Here is a 7293-nt window from a genome sequence, read left to right as displayed (position 1 = left end):
GCACGTGTCATCCTCCATCCTCCCTTTGGCTAAGAGGGAGCTCTTGCTTCTGACGGAGATACTGTATTTTCATTGGGCTTAATTCTTTAGGCAAAGAGATCATTTCTGTCTTCTGAGTTTGAAACCTGGAAGCCTTATCATCTTGCTACTTAAAATGATCTTTTTGCTGAAATATGACAGAACGGCAGCTTTTAAGCCTCTGCTATGGTCAGACAATGGGAAGGTGGCATCAGCTCTATGCCTGTGTGTGGCTGCATGGGGGCTCTGCGGAGTCAGATGCTGTAATTAAAGCCCCAGAGAGATGGATTAGGATCATTTTCAAGTCCATGGTGATGCTTAGAATACAACGTTGTATGAAGTTGTTATCTGCTTTGAGCAGTGGGTTTGGGGTTTTCCAACAGTGGGGAGAAGGTATAGGGTTAGATGCAGGGAACCCTCATGGGTATCGAGACCCCCAGTGAACACAGGAGGTGGGGGGAGGAACCCAGCAGAGCTGTGTGTTCCAACGGCACCTGCTGGAGTCTGCCAGCCTCCAGGTTCTGCAACAGTAATCTATAATTAATATTTTCCTGAAATTTACTCATTGGCTCTTGCTGAGAGCAACTGCAAATTGCTCCTGTGGTGCCCAGACGGAGCTGGCTGAGCTGTAGCACTCCAGACTCACGCTATGAGACTTTTTCCAGCCCAGCAAATCTCTCAGCATTCAGACCCCAAAATCTACGGGTTATCTTTATCTGCTTAACCTCAAATGTTGAAGCAAAAATAGCCCCAACTGAAGGACACAGCCGAGGTGCCTCAGGCTACAGTAGAGAAGAGGGCAGCCCAGCCCAGCTGTGCCCTGCACTCCAAAAGCCCTATTGAGGTGTGCTGTGGGGCTGTGGCTGCAGGGCTTTGTTCCCCATCTGACTGAGGATGTGATGAGTGAACCCATGAAGTCTGATTTGGAGCTTTAGCAGTGCAGGAAGCTGGTCGCTTTTTTGGAAAAGACATCAGGGCTTCAGCCTGCAGTGTGCCCACTGCCCTCCCGCAGCTACAGGGAGGCTGTATGCACTGAGCACTGGAGCTGAGGCTGTGGGAAACGTTCTTTGTCAGAGGAGAAGAAGAGATTTTCATGCATCCTGTGTACATTATTCCTGGGCTGGCTCCTCCTTTGTATTTAACAGAACCTCTTGCTTGGTCTCATGTTCTGCACTCAGCCTGCCTACCCATATCCCTGCCATGGATGCAGAGATTGGGTGGGATGGTGCAGGGGTGACAGCGATGAGGTAATGCAACACAGTAGGCCAGGACTGGAAAACAAGTGCAGGGCTGAATGCCTGCTGTGTAGCAGTAAATTTTCTGTCCCAGCTGCAGGACCCTGTGAGCCACCACTGGTGGCTTTGCAGACGTGCAGGCAGGCAGGAATCCCACACTGTGTGATTCCTATCCTGTTTTGAACTCAGTCTGACAAATATTATGAAGTTATGAACCATCATGGGATTAAAAAAGAATCAACATGCTCTGTTCCAGCCAGGTTACCAAAACCCTTCTTTCTTCCAAAGGAAACTCAACTGGAGGTCCCTTTCTCCTGTGGAAAACCCTGTTTGCAGTGGGGCAGTGTGGGCAAGGAGACATAAAACCTTACTGACCAGCTCTGTTTGGGAATCACGGGGACACACTGTCAGGGCTCAGACTGGTGCCTGTGCTCCTGTAGGTGCTGCACCCATAGTCCTGCTGGTGTCCCTTGCATTCTCGACCCTCCATCCCACAGCATCCTGGCCCTGGTGTCACCAGCAGAATGCAGACCTGTGTGATGCCCTTCCCATCACATAGGTGCCTTAGGGCCCTTCCCAGTGCACCTCTTACTCCACTGACAGGAGGACATGTGTCACATGAGTGGCCTTCCCGCTCCAAGGGGAGCCCTTCTGCTTCCAGGCTGCAAAGAATGATAAATGCTTGGGTATCCCTTCACTGTGTAGAACATTCATCTTGTGAGCCCTCACCCCATCTTCAACCCCAGATTCTGCTGCTTTGTATTTTTTCAGCAAATTCTCTTCTCACACATGCTAACTGCTATGCCAGCCTTGGCCATCCTCCTCATGCCATTCACCAGACTGTGACACTAGCCTTGAGCTCAGAATGCTCTCTGGGTGGCAACCTAAAGCCAGTCATGATGTATGAGGGTCTTCTGAGGGGGATAATGGAAGATGAGTAGCTCAGGGGATCTGAAAAAGCAGCTGGGAGGACTCAGGGTGAGGAGAGCATTGGTGTCTGCCCAAAGGGAGCCAGAACCCACACTGATTTGCAGAAAGCCCTCTCCATCACAGCAACATCCGTCTTAATGTCTGCGCAGCTCTGGAAAGAAATGGTGATCAGTTGAAGCTTCTCTCCTGACTGTACACAGTGCACTTAATTTGTAGGTCCTATGCAAATAGAAACCACTGTTTATTTGTTTTTAAATTCTTATCAACTGTGATACATTGTTTGTTTTGAAACAAGGGAAGGCCGGTGTTTGAGTGATATTTCTCACTAATTGGGAGTTATTGTGTGGGACGGAGCAGAAAGGGCACGTTGCCTTTTAGCAGAGCCCATGTGTAAGAGCACTCTCATTTTAATAAAGCTGAATGCTGTTTGCTGCCAGCTCTAACGTGAAAAAGCAAAGTAAATATTTCAGCATCCAACAGCCACTTCTGCATGCTTCAAACCTGGAGGGGAGGGGGAATACATCTTCATAATTGTGCTGCATGCCAACGGGTTTGAATGCGTTTAGGCAGAAGCAGAGCAGCAGCTGCATGGGGCACTGGGCTGACTTGGGGTAGTGATGGAGATGCTCCTGCATGCCATGGGCACAGGGGGTTCTGCCACCTCCATGTGCAGCATGGGGGGAACCACACGGAGCCTATCCTGGGACTGAACACTGCTGGATACCCCCCACTGCTTGTTGCACATACAGAAGTATCAACCTCTCTGCTACATAGCAGCTGGGCAGTGGGGCTGTGTGATCATCTCTAGACCTCAATCCATTTATTTCAATTCTTCTGGGTTTTTTTTTGGGCTGCAGAAAACTTTACTCTAAAGCTCATTCTTCCAAATGGCAGAGCTGAGCCCGGCTCCTTTGGCTTGTGGGCCTTTTGTGAAGCTCATTAGCTGTCTGCAGTCTTTGCCTTAAACTCTGAGGCCAAGGGAATAGTCCTATTAAATAAGATGTCACAATCTCAGAACGGAAGTTTAGCAGTAGATGACAATTAACAAATTTGATGATGCCTTTAGCTTTTGTGTGTGTGTGTGGCCCAGAGACAGTGGGACAGGCACACACTGTAGGGTTGGTATGCATTCAGAGAGGGCTGGTTAATGGCTGGAATAGCTGCTTCAGTGTTGGAAAGATATTGAAGACCCAGGGAAGCTGTTCATGCAGAAGAGTGTGGGCATGATGGAGGACATCCTGCAGAGAAAAAGGGAGCTCTGGTCTGCATCCTGGGATGGAGAAGAGTGGAACAGACTGGCTGTCTGATGGCCTCTGCTGGAAATTATCACAAAATCTTTAAAGCAAACAAAAGTCCTCTCGAATTGAAAAGGTATTATTTGAATGCTTTCTGAAAGAAGAGGTTTGAACAGCATGATCTATTTCATCTCCAAAATGTCAGGAAACATTTATACAGCTGCTCAGCTTGCATTGCTGTTTGGGTCTTCTGCTGGAGTATGATGAGCAGCTCCAGGTTGGTGGGGTAGGTGCAGCACCTCAAGCATGGCACAGCTGTGGACAGCAGATGTGGGAGCATGGCTGGTGTTGGCACTGCTGACAGTGGTGACCCATGGCTGCCAGCGGCTCCACAGCCACCTGCATCCAGCCCAGGCTGTGGACAGCATCTCTGCACTGCACTGAGGTCTGCTCCTGAGCTGCAGCATTTGGGGAAGGCTGGAGAATAGAAGCAGGAGGGGGAAGTGAAAAGCCTTCTCCTGTGTGCAAGCTCCTTTCAAGCCCCAGCAGGACACAGTGACGTCTCCCCAGAGCCATCCCTTCTCCAGACTGACCACCCCAGCTCTCATACACTATACTGACCACTTCTCTCCAGAGCTCCTCTGCTCTGTGCACTCCCACAATCCAGATCTGCCCTTTGCTGGGCTCATCAAATGCCCATCTCCATAGCAAGTACAGGAGGTGCCCGCAGATACTGGGGCAATGGGGGAGGCTGAAGGACATGTCTGCACCTTCCATTCCCTCAGGAGCAGTCCTGAGCACCCCCACCAGCTCACCACGAGCTGCCAGCAGCACTCCCTGCCTGTGGCTTTGAGTGAGCATCTCCGTCTTTGATCCTCTCTAGTGGCTGCGGTTCCCTGTTTACACAGACAACCACATCTCTTTGTGTTTGCCTTCATTAATTCTTCTGAAGCCTTTTTTTGATCGCCCTGATAAGGCTCCATGTGTCTGAATGCACCAAGCCCACATCCCAGCATTTCCTTCCATGCCCTGACAGATCCCATAGAGGTTCTCACCTGGTGTGTTGAGCATGGCACCATACCAGACCAACATATGGAGGGTGGCTGGGGGGCTTTTCTTCCCCAACAGCCAATGCACAGGCAGCACCTTGCAAAGGGTTTTCACAGGGAGGGCTGCAGGTAGTGCTCCAGGGGGGACACGCCTCTGTGACAGCCTCTCCCTTATGCACATTAGGGATTTATATATATATATATTTGTTCACTTTTATCCTCTTTGCCTTTCTGGCAGGCTTTTGAACACATATAATGACTTGGAAGGTGTAGTCAAGGTTCTGGCATCTGCGGAGTGCGGTGGGAGTGGAGCCAAGACACCGGGCCGCACGGTGGTTTCATCCCATTTGCAAACTACAAGGCTGCCTTTGAGCAGAGGGGGGCAGTGCGAAAGAATATGTGCTAAACATCATGTTGGGAAGCTTAGCGCATTAAGGGGAACAGCATGCTGGCTACAGACAAATGGAAATAGTTTGTGATTTGTTATAGGAAAAGGAGAGGCAAGGAGCAGTCTCTTTTGATTTAGGGCTCAGAGCACAGTCTGGCAGGGCAGGTATGATGGTCCTCACTAGGTGTTGTAGCCAAGCAAGTGTCAGAATGGCATAAATCAGAAAGTTTTACCTGAGTCTGTCAACCCTTCGAGCAGAATTCCTTGGTACTGCAGAGCTCACACACAAAGAAGTGTACAGACACAGGCAATGAGACAGAAAGAGATAATTTGGAGAGGGAGAACACAGACAGCAGCCTCTAACATGTGCTTCAAGCTTGGGCTCCACGAAGCTCTTCTGAACTACCTGTGCTGCTCCTGACCAGTCCTGCTCTATCCTCTGTGATGTCACATGGAGGGGGGACAGCTGCCTCTGGCAGCTCCAAAGTAAAAGGGGTCCATGTCATTGGACCTTAGTACACCCACAGTGTTTACACAGTGCCCTCCTTGTCACAGTAGGAACCCCAGCTCTCAGCATCCCAGCGCATGCCTTGGCTTCCCAGGCTGCTTCTGAAACCAAAATACCTGCAAGGCTGACAGACCCCATTCATCATCGTTCTCCTTGGGATGGTGCAGGATGGAGTAGTAACCTTCAGAGCCAGAGCTGTGGGTGCTGACTGATGGGATCACTTGGGTCAGCTTCCCTGGGAGCTGGGAGGAAGGTTCAAAGCTGCAGTCAAAACCCAAAATCTCCCCTTCAAAGAAATTCCTATCTGTCCCCAACTTTCTCTAGCCTGAGCTTGAAGGAGACTGTTTGGGCAGTGCTGGGATAGCAGGCAGGGCTCTGATGATAGCTGCAGCCAGATGAGAAGCCCCTGAAGAAGTGCTTCTCCAGGGCTTTCTGATCTCTGAGCATCCACAAAAAGGAGTGCATAGATATCAGTCTAGTGAAAGAAAAAAGGTTCAAAGAAGGAGCAGCAAACTGAGAGGCATCCAACCAATGGAGAAGAGATGCTTGCAAGAGCATGCGAAGGGAGAAGATGAAGCAGAAAGGGCTGCATCCCACATCTCTTTCATAGATCTCCCATACATGGTCCCCAAAGCCAGGCAGAGGGAAAGCACCAAGTATGCACTGCTCAGAGCTTCTTCGGGCCATGCCAGAGCCCAATACTCTCAGGGCACCATTATCTAGAACCAATTGTGGATCCAAGCATGGCTTAGCTCCTTGGCAGTGCACTGTGTTGTGGTGCAGAGAGGAGACGTGTTCTATGGCATCTCCATGACTTTCCCCAGCAGCACAGCCAGTGCCCAGAGTACATCACAGCAGCTCTGAGAGAGCCTGAAGAAATGCCCCAAAGGTCCCACTGCATCCCTGCAGCCATCAAGATGTTTTTCTGCAACCACATGCACAGAAGGAATCACAGCTCCATGCAGGACAGACCACTGCCACTGCATGCGTGTGGTGCCAGCACCAGGCTCACCAGCCCCTTCTATTACTTTGCAGGACTGCAAATAGAAATGTTTAACAAGTAATGCCACAACACTGGCTGGGTGGTGGCATACATCAAACCTGGAGGCATACACCAGGCTAATCCTGAGTGGGGAAAAGCCTCTTTCCTCCGCATCACTTCCAGCTTTAATGGATATTGCAAATAAGTCACACCCGACAAGTATAAAAACAGCACTTCCCCCTGTGATCTCACTGGGAGGCCAAAGCAGTGGCTCTGACATCACAGCCTATCTCTGGATTCTGCATTGCATGGAGAACTCATTGCTGCTGCTGCCCACATGCACCAGTGCTGCAGGAACTCCATGCAGGACAGTGATAGGGGGCACCCCCAGGGTGATGGCCCACCCCACTACAGCCACTTCCATACACAGCTTGAGAGCTCCACTGCTCCACTGCTTCCCCCCCACCCCTCCCCCCTTTTTTCCATTTGTTTGTTCATTCTTTCTTTATTCTCTGCAATTGTCCTTAATGGAAACAGCATCTCAGCAGAAGTCACCCTGCAGGAAAGCTATAGCACAGAGGGATTTTTGTAGATGGCTTTAATAAAAACATTGAAGGTCTGTTGTTGTTACAGTGCTGTGTGATCCATTAAGTCTATTAAATACAACACAGGGAAGCTGTGAAAAAAGCCAGAGGAGGCCGTGATGTCACACAGAACAAATGAGCAGGGGCTGCTTTCCTGGCTCCCTTCAGCCGGGTGGTGCCACAGCTCTGTAGCAGAGGAGCACCACACTGGAGTTGCTGCCCTGATGTGTGCACAAGTTTGTGCTCCTGTAAAGGAAGAGTTTCCAGATTTCACATCCAAAAAGTACCAAATCTGAGGCCTCAGGACAACTGCTCTCACCTGCCCAATCCAAGTGGACTCGGTGCAAAGCAGCACGACAGGGAA

The 7293-nt window shown here is 50.2% G+C and overlaps 1 long non-coding RNA gene across 1 annotated transcript; it reads right to left on the bottom strand.

Annotated features, from left to right (window-relative positions):
• Positions 1-3541: 3541 nt before the first annotated feature.
• Positions 3542-5231, bottom strand: LOC116653388 (uncharacterized). Its single transcript, XR_004307091.2, has 2 exons — positions 5089-5231; positions 3542-3895 (listed from the first exon to the last, which is right to left on the bottom strand). It is a non-coding gene; the product is annotated as an uncharacterized LOC116653388 (long non-coding RNA).
• Positions 5232-7293: the final 2062 nt, after the last annotated feature.

This window comes from Coturnix japonica, chromosome 4 (assembly GCF_054131305.1).
Source record: "Coturnix japonica strain WE chromosome 4, WE-NBRP24, whole genome shotgun sequence".
NCBI lineage: Eukaryota > Metazoa > Chordata > Aves > Galliformes > Phasianidae > Coturnix > Coturnix japonica.
The sequence above is the reverse complement of the archived record's forward strand: the minus strand, read 5'-3'. Positions and strand labels throughout refer to the sequence as shown.